The sequence below is a fragment of the Cherax quadricarinatus genome, chromosome 86 (assembly GCF_038502225.1).
Source record: "Cherax quadricarinatus isolate ZL_2023a chromosome 86, ASM3850222v1, whole genome shotgun sequence".
Classification (NCBI taxonomy): domain Eukaryota; kingdom Metazoa; phylum Arthropoda; class Malacostraca; order Decapoda; family Parastacidae; genus Cherax; species Cherax quadricarinatus.
The window spans coordinates 4,181,550-4,191,952 of NC_091377.1; the positions used below are offsets into that span (position 1 = coordinate 4,181,550).

General features: G+C 36.6%; 1 long non-coding RNA gene across 1 annotated transcript; it reads right to left on the reverse strand.

Annotated features, from left to right (window-relative positions):
* Window positions 1-1,735: 1,735 nt before the first annotated feature.
* LOC138855243 (uncharacterized) lies at window positions 1,736-10,395 on the reverse strand. The gene is made up of 2 exons (XR_011394434.1): window positions 5,358-10,395; window positions 1,736-5,223 (listed from the first exon to the last, which is right to left on the reverse strand). It is a non-coding gene; the product is annotated as an uncharacterized lncRNA (long non-coding RNA).
* Window positions 10,396-10,403: the final 8 nt, after the last annotated feature.

Below are 10,403 nucleotides of genomic sequence, written 5' to 3' on the forward strand. Positions count from 1 at the left end.
AACATCCCATATCATAAAAATCTTTGAAAGGGTCCTAAGAAGCAAGATCACCACCCATCTAGAAACCCATCAGTTACACAACCCAGGGCAACATGGGTTTAGAACAGGTCGCTCCTGTCTGTCTCAACTACTGGATCACTACGACAAGGTCCTAAATGCACTAGAAGACAAAAAGAATGCAGATGTAATATATACAGACTTTGCAAAAGCCTTCGACAAGTGTGACCATGGCGTAATAGCGCACAAAATGCGCGCTAAAGGAATAACAGGAAAAGTTGGTCGATGGATCTATAATTTCCTCACTAACAGAACACAGAGAGTAGTCGTCAACAGAGTAAAGTCCGAGGCAGCTACGGTGAAAAGCTCTGTTCCACAAGGCACAGTACTAGCTCCCATCTTGTTCCTCATCCTCATATCCGACATAGACAAGGATGTCAGCCACAGCACCGTGTCTTCCTTTGCAGATGACACCCGAATCTGCATGACAGTGTCTTCCATTGCAGACACTGCAAGGCTCCAGGCGGACATCAACCAAATCTTTCAGTGGGCTGCAGAAAACAATATGAAGTTCAACGATGAGAAATTTCAATTACTCAGATATGGTAAACATGAGGAAATTAAATCTTCATCAGAGTACAAAACAAACTCTGGCCACAAAATAGAGCGAAACACCAACGTCAAAGACCTGGGAGTGATTATGTCGGAGGATCTCACCTTCAAGGACCATAACATTGTATCAATCGCATCTGCTAGAAAAATGACAGGATGGATAATGAGAACCTTCAAAACTAGGGAGGCCAAGCCCATGATGACACTCTTCAGGTCACTTGTTCTATCTAGGCTGGAATATTGCTGCACTCTAACAGCACCTTTCAAGGCAGGTGAAATTGCCGACCTAGAAAATGTACAGAGAACTTTCACGGCGCGCATAACGGAGATAAAACACCTCAATTACTGGGAGCGCTTGAGGTTTCTAAACCTGTATTCCCTGGAACGCAGGAGGGAGAGATACATGATTATATACACCTGGAAAATCCTAGAGGGACTAGTACCGAACTTGCACACGAAAATCACTCACTACGAAAGCAAAAGACTTGGCAGACGATGCACCATCCCCCCAATGAAAAGCAGGGGTGTCACTAGCACGTTAAGAGACCATACAATAAGTGTCAGGGGACCGAGACTGTTCAACTGCCTCCCAGCACACATAAGGGGGATTACCAACAGACCCCTGGCAGTCTTCAAGCTGGCACTGGACAAGCACCTAAAGGCAGTTCCTGATCAGCCGGGCTGTGGCTCGTACGTTGGTTTGCGTGCAGCCAGCAGCAACAGCCTGGTTGATCAGGCGCTGATCCACCAGGAGGCCTGGTCACAGACCGGGCCGCGGGGGCGTTGACCCCCGAAACTCTCTCCAGGTAAACTCCAGGTAATGAAAAATGGTTCAATATGAGGCCAACGAAAATGTGGGTCCCTCCTGTATGCAAATACAGTGGACCCCCGGTTTACGATCAGCTCCCAATGCGACCAATTATGTAAGTGTATTTATGTAAGTGCATTTGTATGTGTATGTTTGGGGGTCTGAAATGGACTAATCTAATTCACAATATTCCTTATGGGAACAAATTCGGTCAGTACTAGCACCTAAACATACTTCTGGAATGAAATAATATCATAAACCGGGGGTCCACTGTACATATACAGCAAGAAATACTACAGGACATTAAAAACAAAATACTGAAGAAATAACAAAATTTATTTCTGATGTAATTAATAACATTAATCTGTTTTGTGACAGCAAAGGGTTTAAATATATACCATGGAATGAGAATGAATTTTGTACAATATCAATATGATGCATTAAATAAAATAAAAATTCATGCCATGAACATGGAAGGTTCTTCCTAATGCTGTACTGCATTTATAAACATCAACAACAGAGAGCATGTATTAAACACACTGAATTATTATTATTATAATCATAACTAATAAACACAGTGAAGTACCAATATTTGTATATGCATAATAAAACAAAAGAAGCACCAGTGCCAACATGGATAAATATTTTATGATGGCACTACAAATATGTATACCTGACTATGTATATGAATAATGTATGAATGTGATTTATTCAGACATATAAGAATAGTACAGTGGAACCTTGGTACTCAAACAGCTCCGTACTTGAACCATTCGGTGTTCAAACGCTTTGTTCGGTAAACAAATTACTCAGTAATCAACCGTTTGCTCGGCACTCAACCAAACAAACACGACCTGCCAGAACTTCACTGTAAACTATTTCGTGTTTCTTCGCATTTTTGGTGTTTTTTTATATTATTTGTATAAATAAGTCACCATGGGGCCTAAAAGGAATAGTGATAACAGCGAACCAAAAAGAAAATGGATTCGAACAGCCTTCTGGAACCAATTAAGTTCGAGTGTCGAGGTTCCACTGTAAATGCAAATCCATAATATACATATTTATTTGGTTTGGAAATAAATTCTAGCTTTCATGCAAATAATTCTACAGTTTTTAAACTAATATACTTTGTATATACAATATGTTTAAAGGAATGATATGAAAATATCACAGCAACGTTGAAAATGCTTCTCTGAGAAATTTAGGATATACAAGTTTATGACATTCGGAGGGAGTCAAGCAAGTTATACATGAATTGAAAATAATCACAAATTGAGCAAGATATACCCTTTATTAGTGAACATAAAAAAATATTAAACACCAAGTGCACATTTTAAGACTTATATTCATTATATTTTGATAGCTATAAGCACACACATGAATGCCTAAAACCCTTCATATAAAGTAATATTCCAATCTAACTTTAATTCCCTAGAAATGTTAGAAACTTTGCCTATTCCCAAAAATGATTAATATAGTCAATTTGAAGCAGGCTTACCATGAGCTGCATTAGTGTTTGGAAAAATACATCACTATATACACACACTAGGGCAAGAAAAACAATGTGAAACATTAATGATGTAGTTACATTTGAATTTCTTGTATAAACGCCACCAGCTTTATGTAGAAGATAAGTTCCAGGCCCACGACAGCTGTACTACACTTGAACAGACCATCAACACTTAATTCCACAAAATAAGAATCTTCAGTGTCATTTGTGAGCAAAACCAATTGAATATGGCAAATGTACATCACACACTGGGAATTTCTGATTGACACAGGACGTTGCATAATAGGGAATTCACGTAAAGCAAACTCACATAAAATGAGGAAATCCTGTACTAAGAACAGGATTTAATCTCAGTTTTCAAGCTAATTTTTCATTAGTGATAATAGGGAAGTACATTAGAAATGGAATACACCTTTAAATAACACTTAATTATGTTGTGATAAATACATGTATATTAAATCCATTTTCCATTAATAAAAATGCTTACCACTGGGCAACAACCACATCACCAAGATTCTACTTTTTAACATTGTACTTGTGCAGCACATAAAAAAGTATGAGAATAGTGCAGATAAACATTGCAATATTTATATAGAAATTCTGCAACATCTAAGATAATCCTAGTGGCTATGCATGAAGGGAATGACAACAGGTGTTTTACAGCAGGTGCTTTACAGCAGGTGTTTTACAGCAGGTGCTTTACAGCATGTGTTATACAACATGCTTACAAGAGTACTTCACTACTTCATTATATGCTTCACAACAATGTGCTCTATATGGTAAAAATATTTTATAAAAAATTATACACATTTCTCTTATAATACAATGATATTTAGGAGTTTTAACTTTAATGATTTAGTAGGTAAATGACTGGTAAAGAATTCATTCCTGTTACGAAAGTACGTACAGTGTACTTTACAATTGTGGAAACTACTCGTTGTGATATGCTCCGAGAAGTTCTATTTGCTATTTTAATGACTTCAACAGCTTATTTCTAGCAATAATGATAGAATTACTGACAATATGTTAGGTAAATGGACACAGAGGCAACTAATGTCACATTTTATTGTGGCAAAGTTTCGCTCTTCAGAAGCTTTGTTAATCTATAATGATAACGGCTTAAAGTGCCTGGAGAGCGAAATGTTGCCACAATAAAATGTCACATTAGCTGCAGCTGTGTATGTTTACCTAACAGCTTAATTCTACTTGACTAGGACTACTAGCCTTTTCTATTAAAAATAAGAAAAAAATTACCATCACTGAATGCATTACAAAACCTGTTATAACAGTATACTATTGTACTGCCCAATTTTCTATAAGAGGAGTACTCTACATTAGTTAATATTGCCATGATATTTTTGGTAATGTGCATTAATACTGTATGTGTGTATATACAGTGCATGTTAATGTAATTATACTTTCCTTTGCTATTATTTTCAAAAGAAAAGTACAGTATGTATAAGTAACCTATATAATTTTAAGATGACTGATATTGAAATAGGGGATGGAATGCATGATGGAATCTAACTAGTACTGTCACCTCTGGCTGTTAAGCAAAAAAGACATGCCTTTTTCACAGCCTGGCTTCTTACTCTTATGTTTCTTGACTTATGGAAAATCTATTTCATGATTTTATACTTGGAAGTCTCACAGTTCACTAAAGTAACTGTGGCTGCCATTTCTTACAATTTTACAGTGCAATAACACAATCTGGAATAAAGTTTTTGCAGTTTAGACAACAGACAATAAAAAACTGACCAGCATTTTAGAAATGCCACTTAATTCTAGACTCTCTGGTCTCATCCAATCACTACATGAATGAGGTTGACCCTGTCTATTATCCCTAATTAGGAAGGATGATTATTATTAAATATTACCAATCTCTTTCTTTCAACAAACCGGCCATATCCCACCGAGGCAGGGTGGCCCAAAAAGAAAAACAAAAGTTTCTCTTTTCAAATTTAGTAATTTAGTCGCCTCTTACAACACGCATGGCTTACGGAGGAAGAATTCTGTTCCACTTCCCCATGGAGGTAAGAGGAAATAAACAAGAACAAGAACTAGAAAGAAAATAGCAGAAAACCCAGAGGGGTGTGTATATATATGCTTGTACATGTATGTGTAGTGTGACCTAAGTGTAAGTAGAAGTAGCAAGATGTACCTGAAATCTTGCATGTTCATGAGACAAAAAAAAAGACACCAGCAATCCTACCATCATGTAAAACAATTACAGACTTTCGTTTTACACTCACTTGGCAGGACGGTAGTACCTCCTGGGTGGTTGCTGTCTACCAACCTACTTCTTTCTTTCAACACATCGGCCGTATCCCACCAAGGCAGGGTGGCCCAAAGGGAAAAACGAAAGTTTCTCCTTTTACATTTAGTAATATATACAGGAGAAGAGGTTACTAGCCCCTTGCTCCCACCAACCTACTACCTAGAATTAAATAATTATTCTTCTTCTTTCTTTCAACACACCGGCCGTATCCCACCGAGGCGGGGTGGCCCAAAAGGAAAAACGAAAGTTTCTCCTTTTACATTTAGTAATATATACAGGAGAAGAGGTTACTAGCTCCTTGCTCCCGGCATTTTAGTCGCCTCTTACAACACGCATGGCTTACGGAGGAAGAATTCTGTTCCACTTCCCCATGGAGGTAAGAGGAAATAAACAAGAACAAGAACTAGAAAGAAAATAGAAGAAAACCCAAAGGGGTGTGTATATATATGCTTGTACATGTATGTGTAGTGTGACCTAAGTGTAAGTAGAAGTAGCAAGACATACCTGAAATCTTGCATGTGTATGAGACAGATAAAAAAAGACACCAGCAATCTTACCATCGTGTAAAACAATTACAGGCTTCAGTTTTACACTCACTTGGCAGGACGGTAGTACCTCCCTGGGCGGTTGATGTCTACCAACCTACTACCTAGAATTAAATAATTATTATTATTAAATATTATCACCCTGCCTCTGTGGGAGATGGCTGACATGTTAAAAAAATTACCAACATTAATATTTTGGTTTAGAATTCCTCCTATAAGAGCACTTATGCAATTATGATACTGTACTAATAAAACAAATAACAGGTGTCAATGGATGTTTCCTTCTTAATAATAAAATCAAATGAAATCAGCTAATTACTATTTCAGTTTATTATTTATTTAATATTTCATAATCACATAATAATCAATAATAAAATAATGAGGTGAGAAGTACAATAAATATGCAAGTTTAATTTTAAACCCTTCAATTCTAAAAAGAGAGCAAAGACAGTTTTTACTTAACTAACCCATGGAAAGGGTAAATAATTATTTTTTTTAATTTCATCAAGTATAGCAGTAAATGAAGAATGAATTATATTTTAAGCCTTTCTCTCTCTTTCTCTATAAAAATAAAGTCTATTATTCATTTCAAGAACATTTATCCTTCCTGCTTCAATAATTGTTTGAATACCATCTTGTATTTCAAGTTACTTCTGTTCTAATTAACCAAGTGAATTACTGTACCAGAAACGTGCAATGAGATTTCTGAATACTGCCTACAATAAATTAAAGGAACTGATATCTTCATGACTAAAAGATTTCCAGACAAAATATCTGATAGTATTTAACATAAGAGAGTAACACTGTGTGAGTAGTGAAGATATGATTACACAGAGGTTGGTAACACTCATATACAGGAGACGACTATTTAACTACAATTGTAGTTTGTAACATGTGCACACTATTATGTTAAAAATTACTAAATTCAGTTTCTATAGGAGGTAAAATGTCTTAGGATCATTGTAGCTGCACAAAATATAAATATTTAGGCTCTCTTTCTCTTTTGTGGGGGGGGGGGGATATTTAAGTAAATAAAATATGTAAAAATAAAACCTCTGAGAGCAAGTGTTTTTACAAATGTAAGAATGAAGACATTTTACCCATTTATGGCACTGATATGATTAGTCTGTTGAACTATCAAATATTAAACTAGAGCAATCTATAAAAAATTAACTCAGGTACAAATTATGTAATGCTGTACAAACAGCTATTAAATAAACCTATACATCTTCAATAAAATCACTGCTTACAAATATTTATATAAAAAATTCTTAAATAAAAGTATTTTGCATTCTAAGGGCCTAGAATACAATGCAAATCAACTCTATATGAGTAACCTCATATAATTATGGATTACACATGCATGCACACCATACATAACAATACATAAACTTTGACTTAAAAGGTCTACCATCCCACACTGTCATATGGTGCCAATCCACGCAGAAGAAAGGTAGCCAGTCCAGAGCCTCGATGTGACAAGTGATTGCTATACAGGTGCTCCTCGACTTATGATGGGGTTGCATTCCTACAAACTCATTGCAAATGAAAAATATCGTATGTCAAATGTGAATATACTAAATAAATAAGTAAATAACTACTGTTGCTGAAGAAGTAAATAAACAAATAATTACTGTAACTAACTAACTACTGGTAATAAAAAAACAAATACGTACATGAATACAAGTTACAGACTTGCTGCCTTCATGCTGGCTAATTATCTTAAGTTTCATCTCCAAAGTAATTGATTTTGCACCATCGTAAACTCAAAATAACATAAGTCTAACCACTGTAAGCTGTGGAGCACCTGTATGCATAAGCCCCAAACAATAGCCTACTAATGATGTGTTCTGGTGAATGCTAATACAGGTGTACCTGGGGTATCACTGTGCTAGGGTATTTCAGCAAATTTTGGGATATTGGCAGTTTGGAGGGATATGTTGTGTATCTTTATATGTATATGCTTCTAAACTGTTGTATTCTGAGCACCTCAGCAAAAACAGTGATAATGTGTGAGTGTGGTGAAAGCGTTGAATGATGATGAAAGTATTTTCTTTTTGGGGATTTTCTTTCTTTTTTGGGTCACCCTGCCTCGGTGGGAGACGGCCGACTTGTTGAAAAAAAAAAAAAAAAAATCTCAGTACATATAAGATGCCCAATAGCAACTACAAGCCATGTAAATTTTACAATGGTAAATATTCATGGCATACATTTAACCCTCACATTGTTCAAAGCAATGTAATATTGAAACAAGAATTTAAGGGAAAAATTCTTGTGATTATAGTTCAACATTTAATACCAGTTAACACCTGAAAATTAAGCATTTTTTCTTTACTTCCAAATTATTTTTTGTTTCTCATGACCATCATTACAAGAAATTAAAAAAAACAAATTTATTTTTACTGGACTCAATTTCTCTCTATCCGTTTTAATACACGAAGATATGTTGTTTATTCTGACAGCTCTTTTATACATGTCATTAAACTGTCATTTATATGAATATTTAATACATAAATTATACAAACTGATTAAAAAATATTACTATACAGCATCATACATATAATTATGAAAAATACTGTATTAGCAGAAACAACTGAATTTCTTGATACACTTTTTTTTGGCAAAACAAGAAATTGCAAACAGACAATCTGAAATTACCTTGGGGAGATAAAAAGTCCCCTAAATGTAATTAAATTATGGAATTCCCCAAACTCTCTCTTATTTTTTTGAGTCACCCTGCCTTGGTGGGAGACGGCCAGTACATTGGAAGAACAAAAACAAAAAACATGTGAATACTAATGAATCATGAACAAAGTATGTAGTCTCTGACCTCATGAAATTGAGTACAGTTATCTATATAGAATCATATTGGTGGCTAAAGCTCCCGCTTCACACACGGAGGGCCCGGGTTCGATTCCCGGCGGGTGGAAATTCCGACACGTTTCCTTACACCTATTGTCCTGTTCACCTAGCAGCAAATAGGTACCTGGGTGTTAGTCGATTGGTGTGGGTCGCATCCTGGGGGACAAGATTAAGGACCCCAATGGAAATAAGTTAGACAGTCCTCGATGACGCACTGACTTTCTTGGGTTATCCTGGGTGGCTAACCCTCCGGGGTTAAAAATCCGAACGAAATCTTATCTTATCTTATCTTATCTTAAGTTGCAGAATGGCAGGTACTGTATATAAGAGGAGGAACAGGGAAGTTAGAGACTAACACAAATAAAACCCAACTGAATAAAGAACAAAAAGGCATAATACTGTGACAGGAACAATACACAAATAACTACACAGGAGAGAGAGAGAAGCTTATGACAACATTTCGATCAGACCTGGACCATTTACAAAGTCACGCTAACACAAAAGAGTGAGAGAGCCAGTATATATAGGTGAGGGGACAGAGAAGAAGAAAAAGTAGGAGCATTAGTGGTAATGCTGGTAGTGGAAGTAATAGTAGTAGTAGTAGTAGTAGTGGTTGAATAAAATGCTGAATACAAGATGCACGAGATGTTTGTGTGTATCTTTTTATCTTTGTTGAGGACAATTATTGTGTGTAATATGCAGTTTTCTATTGGCTTCCTTATAAATTAAAAAAAGTAAATACATGTATGTTGATTTTTAATCTCATTGGGGAAGTGAAGATTCCTTCCTCCATAAGCCATGTGTGTCATATGAGGTGGCTAAAAAAAAATGCTGGAAGCAAGAGGCTAGTATCCCATTCACCTGTATCAATCATTAAGAGTAAAAAGAAGAAAAGCTTTACGTTTCTTCTTTTTTAGGACACGCTGTCTTAGTGGGAAATAGAAGCTGTGTTAAAAAAATAAAAAATTATTTTAAACACTGCAATGGCTGACCAGCCGGGCTGTAGCTCGTACGTTGGACTGCATGCAGCCAGCAGTAACAGCCTGGTTGATCAGGCTCTGATCCACCAGGAGGCCTGGTCACAGACCGGGCCACGGGGGCATTCATCCCCGGAACTCTCTCCAGGTCTCCAGGCAATAGATAAAATGGATGCTGCTTGTTTTGTTTCCCACAAGTTAATTGAACATAAGAACATAAGAACATAAGAACGAAGGAACACTGCAGAAGGCCTACTGGCCCATGCGAGGCAGGTCCAAGTCTCCTACCGGCTTAAGCCAATGCACCCAACCTAGTCAGGTCAGGTCACATTGACTTAAGGGAGGAACACGGCAACCGACCTGGTAGCACAAGCTATCAGGTCTAACTCACACCCACCCACATCCACTCATGTATTTATCCAACCTATTTTTAAAGCTACACAACGTTCTGGCCTCTATAACGGTACTTGGGAGTTTGTTCCACTCATCCACAACTCTATTACCAAACCAGTACTTTCCTATATCCTTCCTGAATCTGAATTTTTCCAACTTAAAACCATTGCTGCGAGTCCTGTCTAGGCTAGATATTTTCAGCACACTATTTACATCCCCTTTATTTATTCCTGTCTTCCATTTATACACCTCAATCATATCCCCCCTAATTCTACGTCTTTCTAGAGAGTGCAGATTCAGGGCCCTTAGTCTATCCTCATAGGGAAGGTTTCTGATACATGGGATCAACTTTGTCATCCTCCTTTGTACATTTTCCAGAGAATTTATATCCATTCTGTAATAAGGTGACCAAAACTGTGCA